The 16,652-nt window shown below is 35.9% G+C and overlaps 1 protein-coding gene across 1 annotated transcript in view; it reads left to right on the forward strand.

Annotated features, from left to right (window-relative positions):
- Positions 1-335: 335 nt before the first annotated feature.
- LOC132113541 (probable E3 ubiquitin-protein ligase MID2) overlaps positions 336-16,652 on the forward strand; it is a 124,396-nt gene continuing 108,079 nt past the window's right edge. Inside the window, exon 1 of the mRNA XM_059521351.1 lies at positions 336-770. The gene's annotated coding sequence lies outside the window, so the exon portion shown is untranslated. The remainder of the gene's footprint in view (positions 771-16,652) is intronic.

Below are 16,652 nucleotides of genomic sequence, written 5' to 3' on the forward strand. Positions count from 1 at the left end.
CATGGTTACTACCCCAGGCGAACGATTTTATTAATCAGGTGGAAATACAAGGTTTGACTAACTTGTAATTTAACTTATGGTTACTGAACCATTTGAAAGGAATGTGTGCACTGTTGTTTAAGAGTTCATACACCAGATCTAGCCCGTAAGCTTTTGTTTTGACATGAGGGGACGCAAGTCTGAAGTATTGGGTCATAATTCTCACGCCGAATATATTTTTAGTCGATATAGCTCTGTTTGCATGACCAGGTCGATATCCATATGCAGTCGGCTCAGACTGATTTGTCTGTCAATGCTTGTTAACTTGTTTCCATTGTCCAATACATTCGGCGCACAGGACATTAAAAAAGACGCAACGGAATCGACAGCTCCGGGTTCAAGGACGCGTCCTGCCGGTGTAACCGATACCAGCCTCCGGTGAGGGACGGATGAGAGCTAATTCCCGTGGGATGGTCACGTGTCCGTGGGGAGTAGTTGTGTGCGGAGCCTGTGGAATAGGAGGCGTAGCGTCAAGCGCGTCTTTCAGACTTGATTGTTACAGTAAGGAAGCTATCAACACAGAGCCGACTGTATTTGCGGTGTTTATTGCTTTGCTCGGAGCGAATGAAAATGCACGTGAGGACTGAAGATCTGGAGATCGATTTTTCCATAAACTTCTGTGCGCATCTCAATCGCAACAAACACACAGCGGACTGCGCGTAACATCAACGCTACTGTTTACTATTGAAACTAGATCCGCGAAATACAAAGGACTGTCACTGCAAATCAAGGCAAGTACACGGTTTTACATATTTTTATAAGTTATAGAAACAACTAAAACGTATACAGATCGTTAGTAGTAGTTATGATTCCACTAAAACATGAAGATAAACAGTTATTTATTCAAACGTTTACTCTGAATATAACATTATAGATATGTACATAATAGAAAGCTCTTTCGGTGTTTGTTGCTTTAGCCTATAGTCTATATTTATATTAGTCTATACATCCTTATCGTGTGTTTTCTATTGCAAAAGGAAAATACAGCAACACACACACACACACACACACACATATATATATAACTTCTTTTTTTTGCGTTAGAGTGTTTGTTTGTCTGTTTTTCATTAACATCATGTCCGATGTTTCTCTGTAAGTTTTAGATGTCTTGAAAGAGAGATGAGGTAAAGAAGAACAGAAAGCAATGGAAACTATTAACCAAAGAGAGGAGAACTTGCGTTAAAGCAATAGCTATATATTATATATTAAATATAATATATATTCTGTCATTTATTCATCCTCATGTTAATATGGCTTTCTTCTATGCAGCTGAGGATAGTGATGGGTGGCTGAAGCTTTCATGCTCTCAATGCTAAAAAGAACTAAATAATAATAAAGTGGCCCATATGACTTCCAAGTCTTCAAACGGGGAACTTTAAATCGTCCATCAGTGAGTTTTTAAGCACTTCGACCAGATTAGTGTGCTGAACCCAAGAACAGTTGTAAAGGAAAAAATATATATAAAACAAAGAAAATATTATAATTCACTTAACCCTGCATTACTAATATAGTCCACTGAATGAGTGAATAAAAACTATTTTTTCCAATTTTGAAACTGCATGCACCGGATGCTAAACTAATACACTGAATGGTAAGCTTGCAAAAGATTGCCCAATCCTGTCATCATTTTTCTTTTGCGTTTCACAGTAAATGTAAATGATGACAGGATTTTAATATTGGGTCAACTGTTGCTTTATATCATGTACAGCTTCAGTGCATTGCATGTTTGTCAGTATCTTAAACAAAATTGACATCCTCTGTTCCCATGAAAAAAATGAAAAAAATCTGAACTGTGTGGAGGTGTGACCGCCCTTAGCGATGAGGAAGCTTATCGCCTCCATGTTGAAAACGTCTGTTTTTAATTCAGCGCGGTTCATGTGGGGTATTTTGTTTGTAGCCAGTTGATTTTCCTATTGCATCTGAATACACAAACTAATTTAGGGTTACAATGGTTTGTTGTGTTCTGTGAGTTATTTTGGTGGCATATATTCTTGAAAGTACTGTCATCCCCATTGTAACACTGAGCTTATTGTATATCCGCAGGGGACCGACACCTGTGTCACCGGCTGCGCTGTCAGCACTGATATGACATTCATGTGGTTAGATGCATGCATTTCAGGAATAATGGTTTACAGTGCAGCTTTTCAGTTGCACCACTTGGAACCAGTCCTTAAATCTTGTTTAGAAAGAACAGGACTAGTTTGTGATGATTATAATTAGAACTGTTCATAGGATAATTCGTTTTTAAGGAAGTGGGAGGTACAGTATCTTGTTGGCACTCTGTCTAGCCTTAAGATGCGGTTAAAAGGTGCACAGACCTGCAGTGAAAAGAACTCCTTTAGTGTTGTTTCAGCCTTTCTTCTGTTTATGCCGAGTAGCCTCAACTTCCTGCCAATATTGTAGGGCATTCTTAAACTAGCATTGAACATCCAATTTAGACCACCCTAGTGTTATGTGACACATGAGAAAATCCGTTACCATGAATAACAGCTTCACTAGCCAAAAGCCTGCTTGTATTTATGGAAAATCAACTCTGATGCCATCTTCTAATAGCTTTTCTTTCCTTCTCTACCACTGTAGCTCCAAAGGGAAGAAAAGTTTCTCGATATTAAAAAGCACAGAAGGTAATTTTCCATGGCTGACCTGCTGTGCCAAATGTATTTCTTGAGGCTATGTGCTATTCTTATCTCAGGCAAGGCAGCCTGAGAAAGGTTGCTGAAGAGCTTGAGGATATATCTACTGAAAATATTGAGATATGATTCCATGATGCTAGGAACCTGGTGGAGATTAGGAAGGGGGTTTGTTAATGTTGTTAGCTTCTCGTCAGGGGTTTAATAGTCCTGCATTCATACCGGCACTTATGTAAATGTAGCCTTAAGGTTGATTAAACATTTCTTAAAAGTATTTCTGTACTGTGTCAGTGAAGCATAATCGCTTGGAGATTTGACAGTAAGGCCTGCTGTGATGATGGTCGCAGTAACAGCATTTTTCACATTTTCCATCTATTTTTCGCTGCATGAACTTTTTAGCCAGTCCAGCATGTAATCTCACATTGATTTACTGTTCATATTGTGGTTCTCTGTTGTGCTCAATGTGCTGATTTAAACTCTCCTTCTGTTTTCACCCTGCATATTGAGCCCTCACTGAATGATGACACAATGGAGCTGACTGCATGGCATGCCACGTTATAATGCACACAGCTTTTTCTAGGAGAGCCTTCAAATAATGCAACCCTGTTGAAATGGGTATGACTAATTATGTTTTGAGCCAGAGTCAAGATGAGGTGACGTTGTGCTTTTGAGAGCATTTCATCACAAATACCCAGTGTTGGCCAAGCTCCATACTGAGTTTAGGAGATGAAGCCTCTAATGGCAAATAAACCTATTCTGATTGTGACTTCCATTGCACTTTTTAGTGGATTCAGGAGTATCTGTTATCAAGTGCCATTTAATAGATTTGTAGGGTCTTAAGCTTCTATTTTAGGGAAAAAAATGAATGAAAGCTACTGTAAAAATGTAATTTAGAACCTAATAGGATTTTATAGCTTGGTTCCTGTGGCTCAGTGATAGAGCATTGCATTAGCGATGCAAAAGGTTGTGGGTTCAATTCCCAGGGAACACACTTACTGGTAAAAAATAAAATAAAATAAAAATGTATAGCCTGAATGCCCTGTAAATCGTTAAGTCTGCTAAATGCATAAATGTAAATGTCCCACTTGAAAACCTTTTTATTTCCTAGATTCTTAGAAAAGAGCTTTGAAGAACCTAAAACAAAACAAAATGATCCAAAGAGTTTATATCAAAAGAATCTGAATCCCCAAACTAGCATATAACCAACTTGTGGTTAAGCTGCTGAATGCTGTAGGTGTTGCAAAGAACACGTGTGACCCTGGACCACAAAACCAGTCTTAAGTGTACATTTTTTTGAAATTGAGATTTATACATCATCTGAAAGCTTAATAAATAAGCTTTCCATTGATGTATGGTTTATTAGGATCAGACAATATTTGGCCGACATACAATTATTTGAAAATCTGGAATCTGAGGGTGCAAAAAAATCTAGAAAATCACCTTAAAGTTGTCCAAATGAATGCTTAGCAATCCATATTACTAATCAAAAATCAATTAAGTTTTGATATATTTACAGTAGGAAATTTACAAAATATGTTCATGGAACATGATCTTTACTTAATATCCTAATGATTTTTGGCATAAAAGAAAAATCGATAATTTTGACTATATAGTGTTTTTTGGCTATTGCTAAAAATATACCCCAACGACTTAAGACTGGTTTTATGTTTTGTTTTGTTTTGTTTTTCCACATAAACAAATAAATAAATAAATTTTGTAGTAATATTTTAAGAAAAGTGTCATATTGTCATTAGCTAAGAAGAGAAGTGTCATTTTTATGCCATTTATCAATACTGGTACCTCATAAAAGTTTCATCTTGTTTGGCTTCGTACAATTTCACTTTCCCTTTGAGACACAGGACATCATGCATTTCAATTGTTCAGTTTTCATTATGGTGGCAGTTTATCTCATTTTAAAGGATGTAACACAGTGAAAGCTGTTATTCAAGACACTAGCATGATTGTAAATTGTCTTTTTTGTCCTGCTCAAATAATTAACGCCGCTCTAAGCTCATTAGCTACAATGCACATTAGAGTCACTGAGATGGATGTTGAGACATTCACCAAACCAGAAAGAGTCTCATGTCTTTCAGCCTCAAAACCTAATGTCTGCTTCAGCACACTTGAAAAACATGTTCATGAATCCCTGATGGTTGCTGTGGGAAAAAAATGACATGACAAGGTCATGAGACGACCTCAACAAATTCCTTCAAGGACTAGTCATAGCTTTTTCTGTCGTAAACTTTTTAAGTCAGTCACTGGCTATCCTTATTTCATTTGAACAACTACTTAACCAGAGGCTTTCAGAAGGTTTTAATTTGTTTGTCTTTCAGGCTATGTCGGACACACCTTTCCCTCCATTTAAAACAAACAGACAGTGTTTAACTTCATAGAATGTTTGGCATCAGTTTGAACAAGACAGTCTTTCTTACGTGTTTTACTCAAGGTCAAACATATCACCTTCGGCTGATTGCAGTAGCAAAGATATTGAAGCTTGTAATCATCTTTGAGAGTTTAAACACAACACTATTTTTCTAGTTTTGTTTGTTGGAAGCTGTATAATGCCAATCAGTGGGGTGGGGTTGTCTAGACTCAAAGGGGGACCATGTGTTTGTGTAATGACCAAAATAGTGGACCAAAAGAGACATCACACAAACCTTAAGTATCCCTTGGCCAGCCAACACCATTTAATATAGAGTTCTCTTGTGTGCATTAGATGCCATTGAGGCCAGACTTCCATTGTTGTATTTTGTCTGAGTCACAAGATTTCTTTCTAAACAAGCACCTACAGAATATCTGTGTTTATCTGAATAGTGTGAGTGTAAGGATATGGCTATTTGGCTATTTTTTCATTCACGGGATTCAATAAAAGTATTTTTTTTTTCTGGTGTCAGTTTTTACTTACCCTGCCAACTTGTTTTATTTATATCAACACATATATAAATATATATATATATATATTTAGTTAGTTTCATTAAATGTTATTGACTATCTGGAAATAAAAAAAAATAATAATAAAAAGAAGTACCTTATTCTGACCAAGGCTGCATTTATTTTTATCAAATATGTATTTAAAAAAACAATTTGTGATGAATTTACAGGAGGGGGGGGTTCTCAATGGTTTTAACACGCAATTTTTAACAAACCTATGTTGACTAGATACTCTAAATTAGCAGCAACAAATAACTTTGAACCTTGCATTGATCTCAATATGAAAAAGTTGACTAATTTACCTGAATTCACATTGTTTTTCTTGCTTATATCCTGCTATTAAACATAATTTTGTATGCTGCTTGAAGCTAATATCTAGCTTTATAACTAGTATGCATTTTTAAGGTATGTCAGTTGCTGTGTCATCTGTGTCATATTTTTTGCTAGTGTTCTACCTGTTGTTTAAATGCATTACATTTATGTGAGCTAAACCAATAGGTTTCTGATAAACTGAGTTCTAACAAGCAAGGGCCTCTTTCTGCTCATGCATATTTTATCATTCCGTTCTATTAAAGTACTGTAGCAATTTACATTTTTCTTATTTTGGTTCAAACTGCTGCTTGCACAAATATTAATTACACGGATGGAGGGTAGAGCAATTTATCATAAATACATTTCAGGAGATGTCAGGTCACCATTTTCATTACAGATTTGCATTCGGAAGAAAACATCCATAAGTTATATTTGCTACAGTCAGATCAGAGCAGTGTTACAAACTGAAAGCCTTGTTCAGAGAGAGAGAGAGGGAAAAAGATTAATTACTTTGATGCATCATCCCAAATCTCTTCCTGTTTATTTGGACCCTCTCTTCTAACTTTTCCACCCTAAAAATGAACAGGAAATGGACTATGTGTCCACATTTCAGTTTGTGGGAAATGTTGAGGACCATGCAAATGCATGTAATTAGTCAATGCCAATGCAGCAATTAAAACCTACAAAGTTACTAGTTCCCTGACTTCCATGTTATCTAAATTCACTAATATGTTCTTCCCACTGCATTACTAGTTTGTAATTAAGTGATTTGCTAACAGTCGCACAGCAACATGAACTAGCGACAGTGAAAGACACAGTTAAGAGTGACTTGTGTAGTGTCAGATTTTCCTGAGTGTCTCTGTAAACCCTGCAGTTTTGTCTTGTCTGGTTTAATTGCTGTCCTGCTTGGGCTGAAGGCCACAGCGTGTGGATCATTGCACTCTTGCGCTCGCCATGTGTAGGCATCTCTCGCTCTGCCTTAAGGAGCAAATAAAGCCTCACATTGTTGCCACCCAGTCAGCCTGCTGGATTCCAGAGCTTGGGAGAGGAAATCTATCCACAACACTAACAAAAGCAAACTTGCATACCTCTGAATGAATCAGCCAGGCATGCTGGGAAAGTTTGTACCCATCTTACCCATCTTAAATGAAACATGATAACCTTGGATAATCTTGGATCCATCTACAACATGGGAAATGGTATTTCCAAACATGGTGGCTGCTGTCCAGTGCTTTCAACTCCCACTGAGAATGTAATATAAAGACATTTGTGTATTTATAACCGAAGAAGTTTTGTTCATTAGCAAGTCTTAATTCATTTTAGTGAATTAATTTGTCCGGCTGGTTTACCGTATTTTTCGTACTATAAGTCCGATAAGTTGCACCTGAGTATAAGTCGCATCAGTCCAAAAATACGCCATGACGACCGGACTATAAGTCGCATTTATTTAGAACCAAGAACCAAGGGAAAACATTACCGTCTACAGCCCCGAGAGGGCGCTCTCTGTTTTCAGTGTAGACTACAGGAGCACTGAGCAGCATAGAGCGCCCTCTGGCGGCTGTAGACGGTAATGTTTTCTCTTGGTTCATTTCTCCTGGTTCATGTCAAATTCATTTTGATAAATAAGTCGCACCTGACTATAAGTCGCAGGACCAGCCAAACTATGAAAAGAAGTGCGACTTATAGTCCGGAAAATACTGTATTTAAAGGGACAGTTCAGCCAAAAATTACAATTCTGTCATTTAATTACGGAAGTTTTTCCAAACCCGTAAGATCTTTGTTCATCTTCAAAACACAAATTAAGATCATTTTGATGAAATCTGAGAGTTTTCTGATCCTCCATAGACAGCAATGGAGGAACCACGTTCAAGGTTCAGAAACATAGTAAGGACATTGTTAAAATAGCCCATGTGACTTCAGCGGTTCAACCGTAATTTTATGAAAATACGTGTACATTCCTCTGCTTGTAAACAAGGCACAGCCTGGTGTTTTCTTTATTGTTTTGAGTGTTATTGCAATAATTATAATTATATTTAAAATATGCTTTGATGTGAATATTTTTTAATCAGTACATTTTAGTACTGATTTTAGTTTATACTGCTGTTATAATTATAATACTTTTAAAATAACAATTTCTTGACAATTAAAAGTATCACTGGCGTAATGCTGACTATGGAACCACATGAGAAGGAACTGTCAGGTGATTAAATTCCTTGCACAAATGAGGACAATGAGGAATACCAAATTATGGTTTTAAGTGTGAAAATATAGCAAATGAATCACAGAAATTGAAAAACAATGGATTATAATGATTATGAAATCATCCCCCCTTTATACTTTTAGCTTTCATTTTGTGATGAGTGATTTTGTTTTGCTAGGAAAAGAGCAGGAGAAATACCAAACAAGTGTCTCAGAGCCGGCAAAAGCTATGAAAAGAGTGACTGTTGCATTTCACACAGTAAGATGCTGTGTGTATAAGTGAAAAGCATGGTTGTTGTCCAGACCGGAGCTACCTACTGTAGCCAAAGCATAATAAACTCTTTAAGGCTTTTCCAAGGCCCATATTTACAAAATATAGATTTCTGGGTATCCATACTCTAGTTTCATTAGGCCAAGTCAATCATTTTGTACCTAAAAGGTTATGGCATTGTTAAGGGAGGAGAACAGTGAGAAATGCACTGAATTTATTCAAAGGTGTACTCACTTCTGCAATGCTTCATTTAAACAAAATGTAAATATTTTATGGATATAAATGACATAATTCTGTTTTAATTAGGAATAGGTTTTAATGAATTTAGATTTTGCCATCTCTCCATGAATTGTATAAGTGATCATTAAAAAAAAAAAAAAAAAAAAAAAAAAAAAATATATATATATATATATATATATATATATATATATATATATATATATATATATATATATATATATATATATATATATATGTATATATGTATATGTTCAGAAGGGATGTATATTCATTCATGCTGAGTGCTGTGTGATAAACATTTTAATAATGCATTTCTTCAAATATAGTACTGTGTGAGCACAATATAGTGGTTTGTTATTTAAGTTCGTCTTCCCACAGATTCACTGGCAGAGCATGTTTGAAAAGCCCACAAACTGCAATTAACAGGCAGAGAGGCAGAGCACACAGAGACCCTCTCTTCTAATTGGCAAGCATATTGTTCTTGAGCAGCCTGAGATCTGCTCTCCATCACGAAGACTTTGCTTAGGTAGAAAAGAACATCAAGGATAGCAGTGTCACTTCCTCCTGCTATAATGAATTCAGAAAGCAGTAATGACAGCTTTAGTTTCTCTTTCTGGGTCATCAGCCACAGCTGGTGGGCACAGCCTCTGTCATCTGACACAACATTGCTTTAGTTTTTCATCCATTATAACCTTGCACTTGATTTTAGCACTAGTGTCTCATCTGCATGCTCATTGCCCTTTTGTCATTTTTGTAGTGGTTTTTATCTGGACTTTGTGAGGCTATATTGCCTTTTGTGGAATTTGAAATTACATTTTAATGCATTTTCTGTGCACAACACCTTTTTTTCTTTCCTTTTCCCTCCTCGTAAAGAGGCTTTTGTGTTTTTAAAGTGCACTTCTTGAACTATAAATAATCTTCTGGTTGTTTTGGAGTGATAAAATAAGTGTGGCGAGTGGGGCGAGGCCAAGGGACGTGGGAACAAGGAGTGAGGCCGGCAGTGATTGGGCAAATCATTTAACGCTTTTAAATTGACTAACCTCAAATATAAAAACAGTCAGAGATTTGTAATGTATTTCATGCCCTGTGGCAAGCAAAACTATAGTAGCTTTAATGTAACAACTAATGACTTTATTAAATGCATTTTGACATCAATTCACAAATGCATCATGGATCAATAGTTCATGTTTATTAGATTATGATTGCATTAAGAATAATTCAAAATATTAACCATCTGCATGATTTCAGGCAATCTATCACCTCGCAGTTTGTTAAAAATACACGCTGGACATGTATACACAACACATGGGAGTCTTAAGGAACACACTGAGTGTTTACCAGAGGGCCTGCGGGGAGTCTGAACAAGAAGCTGAAGTGTGTACGACTGGTTGAGGTAAAGGGATAGCCTAGTGACAGGTGGCTGCCCCTCAGTTGAACCACAGAGTTCAGTGGCAGTGCTGAGAAACCCCCCTCCACCTCACCTCCCACTGATGCTCAGAGCTCAATTTCCACTTCCACCCAGTGGCCAAGCCTGAACCTATGCCAGAGTTAATCTCACGGGATGGGGCTATTGAATTCTACCGCGATACGGAATAGCACCTGAGGCACCTACTGTGAGAGCAGCGTTGCAGAGAAAATGAAATGATAATGGCCCAAGTGCCAGTTTGTCTTCCAAACTGTTTTTATTTGGTGGTAAATGGTCTTCCACTGCAATTTTATACTCATTAAATAGCATCAGTTTTATCAAGTATATTCAGAGCAGTGGAGATATGATTTTCAGAGTGAAAAAAATAAAAGGATTTCTGGTTAAGTGGTGTTTGCAGGCGATATTTACTTTCTAATTTGTAGAATAAAGCCTTTAGGGTATGCTTTATATTACTTGTACAGACCGAGTCAGGTGATTAGGTGGTTTTAGTGTGAATATTTTGAAAATCATCCCCATTTTGGGAATGCTGTTAGAGAGGTGGAGAGTGAAAATTCACAATGAATTGTAGGGTGGAGAAATGTCTCACTTCATGAGCTGCCTTAGAAGGCATTTTCTCACAACTGGAATGCATAAAGACTATTCAGATGATCTCCTCATGTCATGCACATGTTTCATCTTTATCAGAGTAAAGATTTAGTGTTCATTTTCTTATGTAAATATTACTACAAAACTAGATTTACACTCACTCATAACTGAAACAGGCTGTTAATGCAAGCATGAATGGTGCCATTTAGCAAAGCAATAGCAACAGTAGGAATACAAATATTGGACAATTGACCATAAAAATCGGAATGACCAATCGTCTTCTAAGAAAAGCTTTTGCACTTTTTGCTTGACAAGAAAAATACAGTAAAACAGTGGGTTATAATTAAGATAGATAGATCTGTGCATTATGAGCCAATCAGATGCACTAGATGGCAGTGTGGATGCACACTCCAGCACCCACACTTACATCACTGCCCTGAGAAAGCTTACACAAACCAGCATAAACAAGCTATATGTCACTGTTTTTGTATTAAAGAGATTTCTCTCCTGGCTGTAGACTAATAGTTTATCAAAAGAGCCTAATGAAATAAACCACAGCTGCATCAAGAAAGATGTTTTTGGTCATGACATAACTCCTTCACACAATAATTAGTTCCAGTCCTCCAATTTGATTGCCCAAACTGTTCCAATAACATTGTTATATGCAGTCCAACTGCACAATGTGTATGCTCACAAAACTCAGCTATACAATCCATATAATGTGTGATTTATTCACTCACAGAACGTGTCTGAGTTAAGAACATGATGTGTCTCTGTTAGCTCTTGGCAGCTTCATCATCTGAGTTCTCCTGAGATACTTTTGATCCCTTTAAGCAGATTTTGCCTGAGACAAACTGCCTCAGAAACAGGGTTTTTACACGTTCCAGCTCATCTTTATTGAAGGGATTATTGTTCACAGGACAGATGCATTTACCCTCTCCTCTCTGAGTGACCCATTTAATAAGATCGAGAGGAACCGCTCCTGTGAGGAATATTTGACTCGATCGTTGCTTTATATCTTGGTAGTGACTCAGATATCATTTTGTTGTCACATATCATTGTTCGTTTCATTTTGGATGGTTTATGTTTTTTGACAGATTTTATTGAACTGAAATTGGACAGTTAGACATCAAATTGTATAATTTATTATCAAGTAATTGTCTCCAAGAATTGTTTTAAAGCTCAACAATGGGTTTTTCATGCTTTGCATGGCACTGTCTTGCATCTCTTTAACCTTTTACCATTTTTTTTAAGTCTAATCCAGACAGCTACACTATAAATGACATTTAAGCCATTGGTAATTCATTTTCAGTTCAGTATTCATACATTATGTAATGCATGGGTCAGTGTCTTCTCGGGTACCAAAGCGGCCCTGAATACAGACTGTTAGCTTTATTCAGCATGGTTTTACTTTGTTCTTTTCTCTGGTACTGCTTATTCTTAATTATGGATGAAATTCTAATATTATGCTATGGTTAAAAGGATCCTGCATAGAATTGTATATGTGGATGATGAATAGATAAAGATATCATGTAATTATGAAATTATGGCTCTTGATTTGTGAGTAACAGGTCTCAACATTATGGTGCAGATTTGTAATTATAATATTTTTAACAAAAGGGGGTTATACGTTGCAAAACAGCCTGGTTTTGTGCAATGCCATGGATTACATAAAACACTTCAGCCATTAATGAGAAGCCACAGAACATTGAATTTTTTTCTTCTGTTATTTGGTTCACTGCAACCGGTGAGATTCAGACTTCAACAAAATGGCATTTTCCAAAGCAATTGCATGCAAATTGAATTTACTGCTCTCCATTTTCACTGACCTTTCTCTCCTCGTGGAGCCATAAAGGTGGTGTATATGGGAAAAGAGGTGTTTTTAGTTTTATTTAGTGTGTGGTGGGAGCTAGGCCTGGACAAAATGAGGGAGAGACGGCTACAGTCTCACACTGGGAACCATTCATTCTGCTCAAACTTTTCTTTGCTTGTTCACAAGCTCCAACAAAGATGTTCTCTATGACTCAGAGTCTTTTAACGGGGTGGGAAAACACCCAGTATTTTGCAGTATGCTCTGACTTCATACTGCACAAAGAAGATATTATTTTGTGCTCTTTTGAGGGCCCCCAAAAGCGGAGCGGAGCTAACTGATAGATGTTCACCCGCAAGCTTTTGTCTTCTGTTTGGTGACAGAACATGAGCCGTATGCCATCGGGAGTCTCGCATCTCCGTTTACAGCTGTATTGTGTCTTTCACCTGAAAGACAGACCACAGACATTGAAGCAGACAGGTATCCATCTGATGCCACAGAGCATTTATATTTGAGCAGGTGGTCTGTGATTAATCATAGGGAGAACCACAAAACACACATCATCTGCCATAGAGCCAAGGTCTTCAAAGAATTACATAATACAAATCTATTTATGGTGTATTGTGTGGGAACATGATGATACTGCTTTGAAAGGCATTGTTAATATACAGTATGGTTCCCAAAATTGTAGCATAACTCTTATGTAGTTTTGGGACGAGACAAGGAAAAAAGTTACTATTTCAAACGGTGGGACTCTTATCATGTGGTGAACACCCACAATGAAAACAAAAAAGAAAACTTTCTGATGCCACTGAAGCAATCCACATTTCCTGCTGGCACATCTGTAAATCCAGTTGTTATGCATATACCGGTTTTTTTTTTTTTTTGTTTATGTGCTCTGTTATGTGTTTGTTGCTTTGGGCTTGTTTCTAACTGTAATATGGCAGAGATAAATGTAGGTTATAAAGATGAAGTGTATAATTTCTGATCCAGTAGTGTTACCGAATGAAAATAATGACTGTTTTGAAACAGGTTTCTGGTTTCTGGAACACTCCCCCTTTCTCCAGTTGGTCAGACTGACAGATGGCCACGCCTCCAAAATCGTGCCATAGAGTGCATCAGTGGCCACCCTTTTTTTCAGCAATTTTTCCAAAAGGGGTTTTTCTTTCTTAAAGAAATACAAAAAGAAAAAGAAGCAAAAAAATAATAATTTAAAAACAGACAAAAAAGAAAAATAAGTAAAAGTAAAATAGAGAGCAACAATTCCACGATGACAGTTCTCTGATCGGTGGCTATTCTCTGCAGAATCATGTGTAATGTAGTTTTTCACTAGCAAATTCTGCTGTTAAACATGATTATTAACAAATGATAGCTTGTTGATTGAGCACCACATTAAGTTATGCTTAAATATTAATGTATTGATATAATACAATATGGTAAAAATGCTCAGAGTATAAAATTCTATGTAGAAGTGACTGTGGAGTACCCTAAGTAGGTTATCGCAAGATTAGCAGGATCATAGGTGTGATCGACAAAGTACAAAAAAGCACAGAGTGACATAATTTATATTGTATAATAATAAATTAATAAAATATATTGTACTTGTGTTTTGTTTAAATGAATTTATAAATTAAATAATTAAAAAAGGGAAGAAAAATTTTAATACACATCTAAATTGAATGATTGAACAAAAAAAATCATAAAAGGAGTAATGTGGGAAATATGCTTCAAAGACTGGGCAAAATAGGGATGAAATCCAAAAAATCTGTCAATAACTTGCTGCTGACGTGCACGAAAACTAGCCATTTATTGGGCATTTCTTGTCCTCCCAGATGTTTTGTTTTGCCTTATTTCTATGGTGTCCTTTACATCTATTAAAAATAACATCTTTATTTGCCTCTATATTTTTGAAAAATATCTTTTCTTGTGTTTTTGTTCAGCCATTTTGTCAGTGCTTTATTATAGACTTCTATGATTGCTAATTCACAACAGAAGATGATTATTAGGTTGAACGCTCAGAATACGATTCCATAGGTTATATTTCAGCACGAATTTCACGAATGGACAGCTACTCTTATTTGAATATGTAAATATATATCCTTACAACAGTACAATTATTTAGCTGTTTTTTTATCAATGAAACTTAACCTGTAACAAAATGTGAAGTCTCATTATGATTATGATTATGTTATTATGATTATGTATGATTATGATTTGTTACTCATATTTTTGTTTTGTTTTGAAAAAATGGTTACACTTTATTTTAAGATGTCCTTGTTACAGTCTAATTATACATATAAGTACCGAGTAATACTAATTAACTACTGTACATGTACTTACTATATATTTAGGGTTAGGATTTGGGTTTGATTTAGGGTTACTTGCATGTAATTATACAGAATTAATTGTTATTATAATAGCAAGTACATGTAACGTGTAAAAAGACACCTTAAAAAAAAAAAGTGTTACAGAAAATGAGAAACTAGTTTGTGTGTGTGTATGTGTGTGTGTTCAGGGAGTGTTATGATTAATATAAATTCTATTCAGTGTCTCTGATTTAATTCTGCGGGCCCCCTGGGATGTTAAAGGCAATAAGTGTGTCTTTATCTGCTGTCAGAGGATAGACTCACTCAATGAAGCTTTTTATTTGTATTAATGAATTACTTAATAGACATATCAAAGGCATCCGTGGCCCCCCCAGAGCTCAGTTTGATCATGAAATATTCACGTCCTGAATAATTTAGCTCTTGCTGTCAATGTTTGTGTTAACAGAGACCTCCAGCAGACAGAGCATAACTGGCAGAGTAGAGTTCTTGTACTGTACTGTATGTGTGGAGGAACACAAGATTCATGAATAAAAACATTGTCCCTTGTTCATTGATTTTGGAATGGTTGCATCTGTATTGCGAAAAAATATTATATATATAATTTTAGCATATCGAAAAGAACAGAGCAATGTTAGTGTTTTTAATCTTTTCAACAAATAATAAACACATGCATAATGTACAGCTTTACAGCGTTAGCACATTCCAGTTGGGAACTGCTTTTATTTTCAGTAGTAACAGCCGTGATTAGAATTGCTCAAGAGTCAACACAAAGTGCATCTGCAGTCCTGAAGTTCTGTCACAGATGAATATCTCCTTATTCAGACTACTGTAAATGCAAAAAAGAGCCTAAAAAGAAAGTATCCAACCATTATTTCTAACGTGACACTGTAACAGTCTTACTGTAAATTTATAATATAATGTATTTCAAATTGAATATGTAATTCAACTTCAAATTAAACTATGTATGTGTATATATATATATATATATATATATATATAGTTAAACACACAGACACACATATGTGTATATATATATATATATATATATATATATATATATATATATATACACACAACTACTTTTTATAAACACGTTATTACACTATATATAAATATAATTTTCATGAAGTACATATAGTCTTGTAAATAAAGTCAACAATTTGTCTGTAAGTATGTTTTATTCAAATAAAAAGAATGAAATTCATATTCTTATAGAAAGTATAAATTATTTTATTTTAAATTGTAATAATACTTCACAGCATTGCTGTTTTACCATCATTCTCATCAAATAAATACAGCCTTGGTGAGCATAAGATACTCCTTCAACAACATTTACAAATCTTACTTCCAAATTTTTTACAGTAATAAATATATAATGATATGATAAAACATGTAATATATATATATAAATAATATGTTGTATATAAATAATTTAACCATGCACTAATGACTTATACAACAACTGAGTTGAAAGGAATTTATGCAAAGTTGACTTTGAAGAAAAGCTGCGTAATGCACTGTGAGTTGCTAGTTCAGATCAGGATGCTTGTTCATCTCCTCCAAGTGCCCTGAGGTTTTCTGAACGGAACAGTGTCTCCTCCTGGGTTTTGTAGCACCACCGACTGAGGTGCATGTAATTAAAAGTGCACTGGACCCAGCCAGGAACTCTCTGAACCTTATTAAGGTGTAATACTCTGAGGTTTTAATGCTGTCATAGCCCAGCATCACAAAGTTCAATTAGCTTGCCCTTCACACACAATTACCCAGATGTAGTGACCACCTTGACAGGACACGTCAACCTTAATAGGAAGCTGGGTGCCTTAGAAGTTTTATGAGAATGTCCTAAAAGTCTAAAGACTTGCCCATGTCCTTATGGCCCAAA

Source organism: Carassius carassius, chromosome 33 (assembly GCF_963082965.1).
Source record: "Carassius carassius chromosome 33, fCarCar2.1, whole genome shotgun sequence".
Lineage (NCBI taxonomy): Eukaryota > Metazoa > Chordata > Actinopteri > Cypriniformes > Cyprinidae > Carassius > Carassius carassius.